This window comes from Equus caballus, chromosome 21, assembly GCF_041296265.1.
Source record: "Equus caballus isolate H_3958 breed thoroughbred chromosome 21, TB-T2T, whole genome shotgun sequence".
NCBI classification, from domain to species: domain Eukaryota; kingdom Metazoa; phylum Chordata; class Mammalia; order Perissodactyla; family Equidae; genus Equus; species Equus caballus.
The window spans coordinates 36,819,901-36,835,116 of NC_091704.1; positions in this window are offsets into that span (position 1 = coordinate 36,819,901).

A 15,216-nucleotide genomic window follows, 5' to 3' on the forward strand; every position below is an offset into this window, starting at 1 on the left:
ACACAAACTACTGAAAGTGATCCAAGAAAAAATTTAAAAACTGAGTAGACCTGTAACACAAGACTGAATTAGTAATCAAAAAACTTCCCACAAAGAAAAGCCTAAGCCAAGATAACTTCGCTCTTGAATTCTAGCAAATGCATAAAGAAAAATTAACACCATCCTTTCACCATCTTTTCGTCCAAAAAATAGAATGAGAGAAAACACTATCCCAATAATTGTATGATGTTAGTATTACTCTGACACCAAAACCAGACAAAGACATTACAAGAAAATAAAGTTATAGACCAATATCCCTTCTGAATATAGATGCAAAAATCCTTAACAAAATATGACCAAATCAAATTCATCACTATTTACTATATATCAAGTGAAATTTATCCTAGGAATGCATGGTTATTTTAACATGTAGAAGTCAATTAATGTAATATATTAATAGAATAAAGGAGGAAAAAAAACACAGTCTTCTCGATGGATTCAGAAAAAGCATTTGACAAAATCCAACATGCTTTCATAATAAAAACACCCAATAAACCAGGAAAGGAAGAGAATATTCTCAATCTGATAAGATCATCTATGACAAACCTGGGGCTAATATCATACTTAATGGTAAAAGTTTGAATGCTTTCCCTCTAAGATCAGGGAGAAAATGAGCTGTCCTCTCTTGTCACTTATATTAAACATTGTTTTGGAGGTTCTACTCAGAAAAAATAGGAAAAAAAATAACAGGCATCTTGATTGGAAAGAAATAAGTAAAACCATCTCTTTTTGAAGTTGTCATGATCTTGTGTATATAAAATCTATATACATATAAAAAGCTATTATAACTAATAGATGAATTCAACAAGGTTTCAGTATACAAGACCAGTATACAAAAATGGATACATAAATCCCCTGTATTTCTATACACTAGCAATGACACTAGCAAAATCTGAAAATTAAATTAAGGAAACAATTCAGTTTACAATAGCATCAAAAAATATATACTTAGGGTTATATTCAACAAAGAAGTGCAAGACTTAATACACTGAACACTACAAAACATCATTGAAAGAAATTAAAGAAGACCTAAATGAATGAAAAGACATTTCATGTTCATGGATTGGGAAACTTAATATTGTTAAGATGGTAATGCTCTCCAAATTGATCTATGGATTCAGCACAGTACCTGTCAAAACCCAGCTGTCTTTCTGCAGAAATTGACAAACTGAAAATTCATATAGAAATGCAAGGGACCAAAGTAGCCAAAACAATCTTCAAAAATAAGAACAAATTTGAAGTATTCACATCTCCCAATTTAAAACTTACTGCAAAACTACAGTAAACAAGACAGAGCAATAGTAGCATAAGGATAGACATATAGACTAGTGTAACAGAATTGGGAGTCCAGAAATAAACCCTTATATTTATGGTAAATTGGTTTTCCACAAGGGTGCCGAGAAAATTAAGGAGGAAAGAATAGTCTTTTCAACAAATAATGCTGGGACAACTGAATATCCACTTGCAATAGAATGAAGTTGGATCCCTACCTCACTCTATATCCAAAGAGTAACTTAAAGTGGATCACAGGATTAATTAAACAGCTAAAGAAAAAGATAGGTAAGGAAAAAGGTAAATCAGACGGCATCAAATTAAAAACTTGCACATCAAAGGACACCATCAAAAAAGTGAAAAAAGTAGCCAAAAAATGGAAGATGATGTTATCAAATCATATGACAAAGGTCTAGTAAATAGAATATATAAAGGACCCTTACAGCTCAACAACGTTACAATTTCAACACTGGGGCAGATGACTGCGGTCTGAGGTGGCCACAGAACAAAATCACTAAACAATGGCGCTTGGATTAGGCCCTAAAGAACGGAGAAAGGGAAAATTTAGAGAAAAGGGAGATTTCAAGCAAGGTAACTATGCATTACTCATTGTCCATTTGGCCAACCTTATCTATATGTCGCATGTATATTTCTAACTGATTGTCTCTTGAGGACACTGGAAATGTCACTCTATGGCATTGTATCCCTTACAGTATTGACTTCTCATAGGGGCTTATCATATTCAGTGATTGATTAGATGAGAAATATTAAGAGAGAATTTGTATGCAACAAACATTTTTCATGTACATGGGGGCACTTCAAAGTAACTGAATTTTTATTCAAGTGATATAATTATAAAATTACTTGCACATTGTAGAGCATTTTCTGGCTTGATAGGTTCTTTTTAACAGGCAACCATATTTTCTGAAACAAAAGCAAGACAAATCATTTGACATGTAGAAGAGAAGAGGATATTTTGAATTGGAGCTAACTATGAATATGAACCAAATGTTCAATGTACAATAAATCAAAATTAAGAAGACTTTTGTGCCACAGAGACCTGGCTTCTCGACTTATTCTCACTCTTATTAACTATTTTGTCTTTGAGCAAGTTACTTAACATTCCCATGCCTCACTTTCCTCATCTTCAAAGTAGAGGAAATAACCGATTCAACATCAGAGTGCTGTGGTAAAAAAATTAAGAAAGAAAATCGTACTAACGTGATTCACATTGTGCTGGGTACAGAGAAAATGCTCCATCAGTTTTAGCTGTCGTTATTACTGTGTGGTTGTAGAGTAAAGTTATCCTTGTTGAAGATAGGTTATTACAATAAGCCACATTTACACATATGAATAACGGAAAATCATTATTTAAACTTGCCTTTGGTGGATTACATTGGTCAAGTCTGGAAGTATCTTATTTAAGGAACATATCTTTTACTAAAAAAATGAAATGCCAGAGAAATAGCGGTCCCTCTGAATGGGAATCCAGAATCTTCTCTTGCAGTACATTATGTCCAGTCTTGAAATACAAGTTGACACGCCATTTCCCCACTCAATCTGTGGCCTTTTGACAGACAAATCTACCAACCAAATATAGAGAAGGATACTATCCCCTAAAGATTATAAATAAGAAAACAGGAATGATAACCAGGATACACCTTGAGCAAGAAGGGGCAGCAAAGTTTAGAAGAGGTTCCTAGTGCCCCCTAGTGCTAAATCTCCTCCAATTTTTTAAATTTTTTTCTCTCTCTTTTTTTTTTAATATATGTTTTATCAAGAGACTCCAAAGTTTGAAGCAACTAAGCTTTGTTCAGATAGTCCTCTGTATTAGGCTGCTTCAAAATGCACCGAAACATAATTCTAAGACAGAAAAGCCTTAAACTCTAAAGATAAACAATTTGCTTTTTTCATTAAAGACAAGCCAAAGTACAAATGAGAGGAGACATATATCCAGCAAAGAGAATCAAATTCTGAATTTAAATATGCTCATTAATTGAAGCAATCAGATAATCAGAATATGTATATTTAAGGAGAGTATTTAAGCCTAGGTAGCTCTAACTGAAGCAATATAATGATTGAATCCAGTTAAACTCCTTACCTAGGCTATTTTTAATGGAAATGCTGACATCCTTAATACAGAGCCGTGAACACTCCTATCCTAATAGTGTATATAACCTGCAGACAAGTCTCTCTAAAATGTGCTGAGTTAACATCTAGGGTTTGGGACTTTTATTTCACTCGGGCAGGACGTTAAATTCATGACCTCCAAATGTTCTAAGTGACTGTAGGTAATCACTGAATTAAATAACTAGTTTTATTTTACAGTTATCAATAATTTAGAAGTCCCAAAGTTATAGAAATTGGGAGTTACTTCTGGAGTTTAGTCTAAATATATTTGATATTTTTGCTGATTAAACTTCATCTTCGAAAACCGATTATTATAAGAGTGGCAGATAAAAATGTAAACTCAGAACATTTTTAACTAGCTTAAATAGAATTGAAGTAGGTCATCATAAAGAAATAATTGGCTTGATTTCAGCCTGACTAATGTTTCCGTCAATGTGATTATATTAGAAAAGATTTTTATTCTTTGAAAAGAAAACCTTGTCTGATGTAAAACTGGTCTTAACAAACCTTGAGTTTGTTTTATCTTTATTTTGATGTAGCCTTTCCAAAATCCTAGGAAAAATACAATACCTTTACTGGTTTTTAAAGTCTGTTTTTGATCCTAGTGTTGCTCTGATAAAGATCATTCTCAAGTTTTCTTCATTTTAAATTTCATTTTTAAAATTTGACTTGGCAAGCAACCTAGGCGCCCATTGAGGGACAAATGGATAATGAAGATGTGGTATTTATACACAATGGAATACTACTCAGCCATAAGAAATGATGAAATCCAGCCATTTGTGACAACGTGGATGGACCTTGAGGGTATTATGCTGAGTGAAATAAGTCAGAGGGAGAAAGTCAAATACCGTATGATCTCACTCATAAGTGGAAAATAAAAACAACTACAAACAAACACATAGCAATGGAGAATGGTTTGGTGGTTACCATGGGGGAAGTGGGGGGAAGGCAAAAGAGTTGATCAGGCTCACATGTGAGGGGAAGGACTATAATTGGTTTGTGGGTGGCGAACATGATGTAATCTACACAGAATGCAAAATATATTATGATGTACATCCGAAAGCTGTATAATGTTATAATCTAATGTTACTGCAATTAAAAATAAATAAATAAAATGAACAACAAAAAAAAGACTGTCAAAAAAAATTTGAGACAGAGGATAGTGAGCTGTCATTCAGTGTTCATAGCCAGAATTATTCATTATACACTAAGCTACACTGTATTTCTTCCCCATAACCTCCCAGCACAGTTATTCAGAGTGAATTGCACTTACTCTGCATACCAACTCCTCCTTAAAACTCATTCTTATGAAAGATCTGATGTCTTCTTAATCTAGTCCTTCTAAGGTTTATCCCTTAATTCAAATCCAGAAGAGTTTAAGTTGTGATTATATTTGATGAGCGTCTCCTGGGTGATGAGATCAATTAGAAAAGAGTGACAGTTTTTTCCAAGGACACTGAAGTAGTTGGTATTACTGAAAATACCCTTGGTAAGAATGTTGACACACATACTAGAAAGACTTAGCAAATGCAAGTGCTTAGACTCCCAAGAGTAAAAGTCCAATTACATTTTTTCAACTGCTGGTTTGTCTATTTAACATTTTTGCTTAAGAAATCAAACAGGCACCATGATAATTAGCTATACATGTTACTCACATGATCTTATATGATAACTTCTAAAATAAGATATCAAAATATTTCACAGTCAATGGGATCTACTTGGACTTATTCTTTTGGGGGGAGGGAAGACTGGCCCCAAGTCACTTTGTGTGTAGGACGCCACAGGTCCATGCCCAGGATCTGAACCCACAAACACCAGGCCACTAGAGTGGAGCATGCAAACCCAACCACTACATCACCAGGCCAGCCCCTACTTGGGCTTACTTTTAAGGATATTTTAAAGCAAAAAAAAAAAAAAAAAAAAAAAAAATGAATACGGACTAGATGAGACGTTTTAGTGAATCAAAATCATAGCAAATAATATGGAAAGAAAGTAGATAACCGGTACAGTGTCATTAGTTTTAACACAATACAGATTTTTCTTGACTTAATAAGGGGATTATGTCCCAATAAACTCATTATAAATTAATAATATTATAAATCAAAAAGGAGTTTAATACACCTAACCTATTGAACATCATAGTTTAGCCGAGCCTGCCTTAAACGTGCTTAGAACACCCACACTGGTGTACAGTTGGGCAAAATCATCTCACACAAAGCCTATTTTCTAATAAAGTATTAAATAGTTCATGTAATTTATTGAATAGTGTACTGAAAATGAAAAGCAGATGATTGTATGGGTACAGAATGGTTGGAAGTGTATCGGTTGTTTACCCTCAAGATCCCATGGTTGACTGGGGACTGTGGCTCCCCGTCATCGATGAGCATCATGAGACGGTATCGTACGCATATCGCTAGCCTAGGAAAAGAGCGTGATTCAAACTTCGAAGTACAGTTTCCACTGAAGGCATATCACTTTCCCACCATGGTGAAGTCAAAAAATCTTTAAGTCATACCGTTGTAAGCACGGGCCATATAAGAATTAGAGGTTCCCATAGAATAGGAAGGAGTCCCAGTTTTAAGTACAGGTACAAAATCCCACAATTTTTGTTCTGTTTTGCTTGTTTTCCCTGATGACTTTCCTAGAGATCACAGTGGGCCAAATTAATTAAACAAGCAATCTTCATTCCTAAGGCAACACACCAACGCTATCACACAAATTGGGGCAGGAAGTACCTAAGTAGGTCATTGAAGTGAGCTCATCATTCAATCACCTCAGCACAACTTGCTTATGAAAGTCCACAGCAGTAAGAAAATATGCAATTTTAAACAATTACACCCCCAAACAAGATATCTCTGGTTCAAGAATCAGAGACTCTCACTGTTATCCACTAGTATTGAATAAACATATTTGCATATCTTTGATCATTGATAAACAACAGACACACAGTTTCCGCCCTTCATAGAGTTCCAGCCCGGTTCCGCCATCATCATCCCCGCTGTAAACAGAGAATACTTGGGAGTTTCCTGTGAGGAATAGTTGGTTCACGTGCTTGCTGACAATCCCGCAGGCCCTCCAGTAGGGTTCAGTCTTTTATTAACCAGAATCTTTGACTTGGACTTGTCACCTCATGTATTTCCCAGTGTAGGTCCTTCAGAATCTGATCTTTCTACTTTTCTGGATCCCTGCTTGCTAATTCCTCCAGCTTGCCTGCCTTACCTCAACGATTGTTTTTGCCTGCTCAGTCAAGATTAGCCTCTTTCACTGACCTACCTTCCTAGGCTGTCCTATTGCTGTGTAAATCCTGGTGTGACCACTCTGAATTAACATTAACAGGATAGATCTAAATATCTCAAACCAAATGATACATGTATTATCTACTAATTATCAGTTTTTAATTTTCACTCATCATGTAGAGGTCACAACCAAAATGATAGAAAAGTAAATAGTGTTGGGTTGGAGACTTGGAAGAGTAGCCATGCGGGTCCCAGGTCTATCACTGAGAGAGAAAATGTCAAGGAGGCACAACTTTCTTCACCATGGTGAACTTTGTGGTCATGTAAGGAATCCTTTTGTTTTGTGTACTGGGTGAAAATACAAATTATGAAAGTTTTAATTAATGCTTTGCACAGTGCTGGGAAGATAATGGATAATGAACAATGAAGGGGAAAGAGAGGGAAGGAGGGAAAGAAATAATAAGGAACATAGGAAGGAATAAAGGAAGTGTTGTGAACTCACCTAAGCCAAATTGGACAATCATCAAATAACGAGCTCTTTCGATAAACAGGGGTGCACTTTGGCCATATACAATCGTTATCCACAAATTGCCTACCAAAGGATGTGTGGCAGTGCAAACAAGAGTTAAACTAAATACCGTTGAATGACAAATATTTATCAGCAAGCATGCAAAATAAATTAAAATAAAACAGAAATAGAATTTGCTTTGATAAGGTCTGGAAAACTCCACTTTGTCCTCGATAAGCACCTTGCCTCAGATGCTCACTCTGAGGCAGATGCAAAAATACTTTCTAGTGGGCCTTATTTTAAGTCAGGCAAGACTCCTCTAGGAGCTCTAGAATTTGCCTGAGTTATAAGCCTTGTTTATGCAAGAGGGGGCATCTGCACAATCTTGCTGGCCATCCATATGTCTTAAACACCACTCATTTTCGTCAAGGAAAATTTTTCTAACGTATCTAATGCTAAAACCCCTTGATACAGATTTTGATACTTCTGTTTGAATGTCTCCAAAGTGTAGAATCTTGGTTAGGCTATTTCAAATACTAAATCACTGCCCTTAAAGAATAAACGGAGACTCTACCCACCACTCCAAAGGCACACTTCTGCTCCAAGGCTTCTAGTGAAATTTTCCAACTAAGTCATCATACAGAAAGTAAAACTGGAAGAATGGAAGGAAGGAAGGATGGACGGGAGGGAGAGATGAAGGAGGAAAAAACCTCCAACCACTCTTCTGATGTATTCACTATTCCATCCATGTTTGATTACGTGTCCCAAATAAATTTTTTGCCATGACTTTGGACAGTCTTTCTGCTGGGAATTCTTCTCTTACCACCCGCTCCCCAAAATAATATACTAATTTAGCCATGTGGTAAAATTTTTTATTGACTTTCACATAAAAATTCAGCTGCTATGAAATTTCAGGTAAAATCAGTTACTCCCTTTACTCCTTTTCCACCCCCAAAAACCTGCGTTTATCCATTTCTCAGAAAGCTATCTGTGCGTGTGCGCGCGCGTGCATGTGTGTGTGTGTGTGTATTTCTCAGTAGGTATAGCCGTGTCTATATTCCCTGGTATATTCTGAGCCCAATAGCTCTTTGGAATTCCTGGAGCCAATAAAGGACCTATAATATAATTTTTTCAGTAAATGTTTGATTACTTTAATTGAATTTAGCATTGAAAATGTCTTCTATACTAAGATCGACTACAATATCAAATATTACTTTTCCATTTAAGTATGAAATAAACTATTAGGTAAGAAGGAAACGGCAGGTGAGCAGAAGGAAAAATTATGATCCAAATGGACACAGCAGAGAATTTGAGAAACATTTCAAAGTGATAAGAGGAAGTAAAGACAACAGTTTAAAATGTCAAGTAACAAGAACAAATTGCCTTCTAAAATTCAAACTGAAAAACCTTCTCCAAAATTTCTGTTTCATTAAGTGGCAAATTAATTTCTCGGAACGTTTTCCAACTTTTAAAACTTAAACATAATAATTTAATTCATATTTTGCATAAAAGTATTTATTTTCTATCCCAAAATTTTAGAAATTTTAATCATTAAGTTATTTTCAAGTTCAAGGTTCAAGTCTATCTGGATTGAAAATAAAAGTTATACACTTAGAGTTCCTGGCCGTTGCCAACCACTGTGAAGAAATTCTTTCTTCATTTTATACCTGATGGAACATTTAACGTTTAACATTTAACAGTCAAGGCCATGTTTTAGAATCTGCTTAACACTTTCAGACAGTTATTCACAGACTACTGTTACAATCCTCTGGATTTAAGGTGAATTAAAAAACATACTCTTCCCCAAAGCAAAATTGATGGCGTCCCTGCAGATGTGATGCCAAATTGCCATTCTCCTGAGCTGAGTGTCGTTTTGGAGAGTTTGAAATCAGCAAGTTATAAATAACAGACTCTGAGAAGATCCATAACATGCCCTTCCTTGTCACTCTGTTGCAATGATTCCCAGTCTCCACTGTGCAAAAGAAACTCCTGGGGACCTTTTAAAACAGGTATGTCTAGCCTCCATAGACTCTCATTTGATTTGTCTGGCGGGAGGCCTACGTATCGGTATTTTTATAAAGCGTATACATATGCTTTTCTAGTATGTTGCCAAGGTGGAGAACCATTGTCCCTAAGATATATGCAGAATTGGAATATTCTAGGCTATATTTGACCTTAATAGATACCTAAACAGTGTTTAGGAGATTTTCCTAATACATTTATACTTTGTCTTTTCAATCAAGTATCAGTTAGCCAGATGTCTTACTTCTAAATAGAATACTTAGAAAATTACTATTTATAGACAATTTGGTTATTCGCTGTCCGTATGCTGATTAACATCAACTTACTGAAAGGTGATAATATGGTGAAATATTAGAAGGTGAAGAGGAAGGTTATTGTTTATCCTGCAGCACTTGAAGCTCTTGAATCTCGCCATCGGATATGAATCTTACCAGCTAGTATAAATTTTCAAATGAAGAAATATCTGATCATGACCATTTTTAGAGCTAAAAGCATGACAGTAAGAAATTATATTTAATAAACAAGAGAGTGTTGTATAAATAAGATCTTTATTAAAAAGATTGAAACAGAGAATTGAATAATCACTAGGGATCTTCAGGGGAAGTCACTTTTACGAAATATCCAGACAAGGAAAAAAACACAAGCTTCAATCAACCGGGAGTTAAGTGACCAGAATCATTAATAGAGTAGTGTTATTGCAATACTTAGTTTTTACAAGAAAGAAATTAATCAAGAGTCAGTATGCATATCTCGTGGATTCTCTCCAGCCACAGTACTCCAGGTTTACCTTAAACAAAATGGGAAATAAGTAAGGTTTGTCCTTCTGGCATCTTTCCCCACTTTGAGACCTTCATGCTGTCCCTTAACTGACGAGTATCCCTCAGTGTAAGCCTGACATCTTACCTTTATCTGTTCTACTATAAAAATGCCCCAGTTTTGTGTTCGACTCTTTGTGTATTTGCTCTCTGTATTCAGTGGTAACAAACCAATACATGCTCAGGTTTCTGAGGCTAATAAAGAACAATCATTCCCCTTATTGGGTGGATTTGCATTTTAACGGGGAACGCTGAAGAAGAACAGATTCAGAGTTCCGGTCACTGAAGTTTTATTTATTTGAGAACGGGATGCAAGAGGGAAACCTCCTTATTGTTGCTTCATTCTACTTAGGTAGCTGCCCATTTCATCAACTCCTAGCTATGGTCCTCTAGGTATTAGGTAAATGCTGAAAAATAAGTAAAAGTAATGCTTTATAAATTTAGTTAATCAATGAAAATGTTATATATGGAAAGAGAAGAATTAAATAAAACATCTGGATTGGAATGGATTAATAGCAACGCCCTTCATTTGTATTGCTTTGTAAAAAATGACGTTTGCCCAAGTCCTCCGTGCCTTGTTAGACTTAAAACAATGCAAGTAGCTTAAGCAGTTTGATACTGAATATGACTTATTCATAGTAGTAACTTCATATTTAAACATAAAATGTGAGAAATCTTCTGTGCTCAGCACTGCCATTGAGAAATTATGTCTAATGCATAGTATGTTTTACTACCAATTAACCCAATACCTGTCATCAATTAGAAAAGGCTTAGTTGCAGTTTAAAGCAGATTTCTTTCTCTTTTATATTAGAATAATTTATCTTTAATAAGACTGGCAGACTCCATTTACATTAGATTCATTCAGGACAATTTGTGACTGCATGTCTTTGTTGAAAGAATCCTACTAAAAATTAATCAACAAATAAGTGAAATTAGTTGCAAGGACCAACAATTGCAAGAAAATAATATTCATCAGTGCCACAGCATATCAATTCTAGATTTAAACGATCAATAGCTCTTTCTTAAGACATTTTTATTATATAAGTGCACCCTGTTGAACTACATTTATATGAATTGCTTTCCTCGTAAGATCTCTAATTAGCTGCTAAAATTTAGAGTTCAAATTTTTGTAACCAATATAACACCAAAAGTTCATTACAATAACATTTTATTTCTATTAATTTTTTTTTTTTTGGTGAAAATTGGCCCTGAGCTAACATCTGCTGCCAATCCTTCTCTTTTTTGCTGAGGAAGACTGGCCCTGAGCTAACATCCATGCCCATCTTCCTCTACTTTATATGTGGGACACCTACCACAGCATGGCTTGACAAGTGATGCATAGGTCCACACCCAGGATCCGAACCGGTGAACCCTGGGCTGCCTAAGCAGAATGTGCGAACTTAACTGCTGCACCATCAGGCCAGCCCTCTGTTAAATTTTTTGAAAATTAAAATGAATGAAAAAGTACTATAATAATTTGAAGATTCATAGGATTAGTAAACAATATATAAGTACCTGATACACTGGTTTAAAATATATCAAAATGAAAATTAGAAATATATTAAAAATGGAAATGACCATCCTAATATTGGCCCAATATTTTTAAGATTTTGATGTTAGTACTCACAATCATAAAATTCATCATCTTTATAAATACTGAAAAATGTTAAAAGAGCTGAAGGCAATTTAATAAGCTTAAGCATATTTTATGAATAAGTTGTGAGGCTGATTTGAATATGGTTTTTCAGTAGGCTGCTTTTTCACCTCAACACCTGCCATTATTTTTCATTTCTTAATACCTCATGAAGTGGATTCCACTTTGGAAATTGAGTTTATGCCATGAACTCATTACTCTGCTTTTTCATTCCTGTAATAGCATGTGTTATAGAAATATTTTATCCAACTCAAAGATCTCTGCCTGAAAGCACATCATTCTAAAAATGCTGTTGGCAAGCGTATGTTTGGCTCTCTACCCCCTTCAGTTACAGGACTCTTTCTTCCCCTCCTTGCCGTATCCTTATTCTGCTCCCTTTCTGCTCAGAGCTTGTATGGACTCACCCTTATGAACGTGTGCCCCCTTTGCACACCCTATGTTCTAAAGAAAATGTCCCTACCCAGCCTCACCTAGAGTCCCCTGGTTTCTGCTTAATCTGAATAAATATGATAAAACACTCCAACCGAGTGTGATAATGATACTAATAGATGCATTAATATACGCATTTTACTTTTGCTGGCCAGAGATAGTGCTATCAAAACACAGTGTCTCTAATTTTGGAATTTACAGGCAAAGTTGTGTTAACCAAACCTTTCAGTGGTTATCCCACTTCACAAAAAAATGCATCCTTGCTTAAGCCATCTACACACCAGACTCCCTGTGACATAATATTTTAGATTTCCACTGCTCCAATGAGTCTAGGCTATTCATAAACCAAACCTTGCTTTTGCTTCACCTCTGCCATAATTTTGCTTATATCTTCCCTCACTCTCTGCCCATCCTTCAAAGTTTAGTTCAAGTCTTAGTTTTTCCATGATTCCTGAGACCAAGCTAGAACACACCAGGTTTACCTTCCCTAAAAGACAAACTATGCTTACTGGACAAGTACTGAGTTCTTGGCACATATTGGGTCTCAATTATAATCCTAGGACATAGGTTGTTGGGGTTTTGTTTTCTATTCTTTCTGATAGAATCTTTCAAGTTTCACTGTAAGCTTACTAAGGGCAAGATCTGAAGTGTATTACCTCTTCTGCACCCCAGTCATGCTGTACATTTCTAGGTGACACAACTCACATTTCAATGTGGACTCCTAGAATATAGAATGAGCATCATTGTGTTTCTAGGATGTGGTGTGTCAAAATATGATAGCTGATTCTTAATCGGACTGCTCAATAAAAGTATACCGGTTGACACAACTAGAAGGACCCACAACTAAAATATACAACTATGTACTGGGGGAATTTGGGAAGAAAAAGCAGGAAAAGAGAGAATATTGGCAATAGTTGCCAATCTTAAACAAAAACAGGTGCCAATATTTAAAAAAAGTTATTTACTTGATTTTGTCTTAATTTGTAGAATTTTACTTTAAAACCAATGGAAATAGAGATAAGAAGAGTTGAGCACTTTACACTCAAAAAAGTTTTATGAGAATACATTAAACACCTTTAACAAGTAATGTACAAATGCTCGCACAGGCTTCAAAAAAAAGAAATAGTACATAACTATTTTGCATGTTTGGCAATATCTGAAATGATTTTATCACAACTTAAGGGGTGCTGCTGGCATCTAGTAGACAGAGGCCAGGGATGCTGCTAAACATCCTAAAAAAGCACAAGACAGTTCCCCAGTACAAAGAATTATCCCACTCCAAATGTCAATATTGCTGATATTGGAAAATCCTACTCTACAGGAACTCAAGAAAGTAAATATTGCATCAATCTGCACCTTTCTTTTTCATAGTTATTAGAAAAGTGGCTCATATGTGGGTCTACTGGGGGGAAACGTCTTGTTTGCTCTTATTTAAAAAGTTGACCACAAAACAAGGTCTAAAAAGCAGAGCAGAGGGTAATCACAAAGAGGGCTGATATCTGTGAAAAGTCTCTATTTCTGGAAGATTTCTGTGTTATGTGAGCATAATGAATGCCTTTGATGAACAGCAACATTTGCTGGCCATGCTTGCACTCTTGCCAGCTTATAATCTATCCACCACGTGATACCAGAGTAAACCTTTTAAATCTCCTCAAAACCTTTTGATGGCCTTCCATTACACTTAAAGGAGGGAAGTTTATAGTGATAAACACCTATATCAAAGAAGAAGAAAGATCTCAGGTAAACAATCTAACTTTACACCTCAAGGAACTAGAAAAAAAGAACAAAATAAATCTCAAGTTAGCAGAAGGCAGGAAATAATAAAGATTACAGCAGAAATCGAGAATAGAAAAACAATAGAAAAAATCAACAAAACTAAGAGTTGGTTTTTTGAAAAAATAAACAAAATCATTAAACCCTTAGCTAGACTAACTAAATAGCTAGACTGACTAGACTAACTATGGAAAAGGCTCAAATGAAGAAAATCAGGAATAAAAGAGGAGACATTACAATGAATGCCTCAGAAATAAAAAGGATTATAAGGGACTATTATGAACAACTATATGACAACAAATTGGATAACCCAGATGAAATGAATAAATTCTTAGAAATGTCCAACCTATCCAGACTGAATTAAGAAGAAACAGAAAGTCTGAACAGACTAATAACAAACAAGGAGATGGAGCAGTAATCAAAAACCTCCCAATGAGGAAAAGTCCAGGACGAGATGGCTTCATGACTGAATTCTACCAAACATCCAAAGAGGAATTAATACCAATCCTTTTTAAACTCTTCCAAAAAATAGAGTAGAGGAAATACTTCTGAACTCATTTTATGAAATCAGCATCACTCTGATACCAAATCCAAACAAAAAAAACGCAAGAAAAGAGAACTACAAGCCAATATTTCTAGTGAATATAGATGCAAAAATCCTCAATAAAATACTAACATATTGATTTAACAACACATTAGAAAGGTTATACACAATGACCAAGTGGGATTTATCCCTGAGATGCAAGGTTGGTTTAACATCAGTAAATCAATCAACATGATGCACCACATTAACAGAATGAAAGATAAAAGCCACATGATCATCTCAATAGATAGAGAAAAAGAATCGACAAAGTTCAACATCCATTCACGGCAAAAACTCTCAACAAAATAGGTATAGAAGGAACTTACTCAATGAGAGATATGATCCCTGGTTACTGCTCTGTTCTTGTATCCATCTGTTCTTTTTCTCTCTCCCTGTGTTTCAGTTGCACTGGCCTATATGCTGTTTCCTGTAGACATACTCCTCTCATGCTTCCATCTCAGGGTCTTCCCTCTGACTGGATCAATCTTCCAGAAGGATTCTTGTGGCTTTTCCCTTTGCTATATATTATTCTTCAATTCTCTGCTCCAATGTCACCTTTATCTACAAAAAAGTAGCTTTAACCACTTGGTATTCACTTCTGATGTTTTATTTCCTTCATAGCACTTTTCATTACCTGGCATTTTTAAATCTTTCTTTTTAATTGATTTGTTTGTTTATTGTCTGTCTCGCCTTACCATCACTACCCTAAATCCGTGGCATATTTACTTATCTTTTCTGCATCTTCAGACCCTAG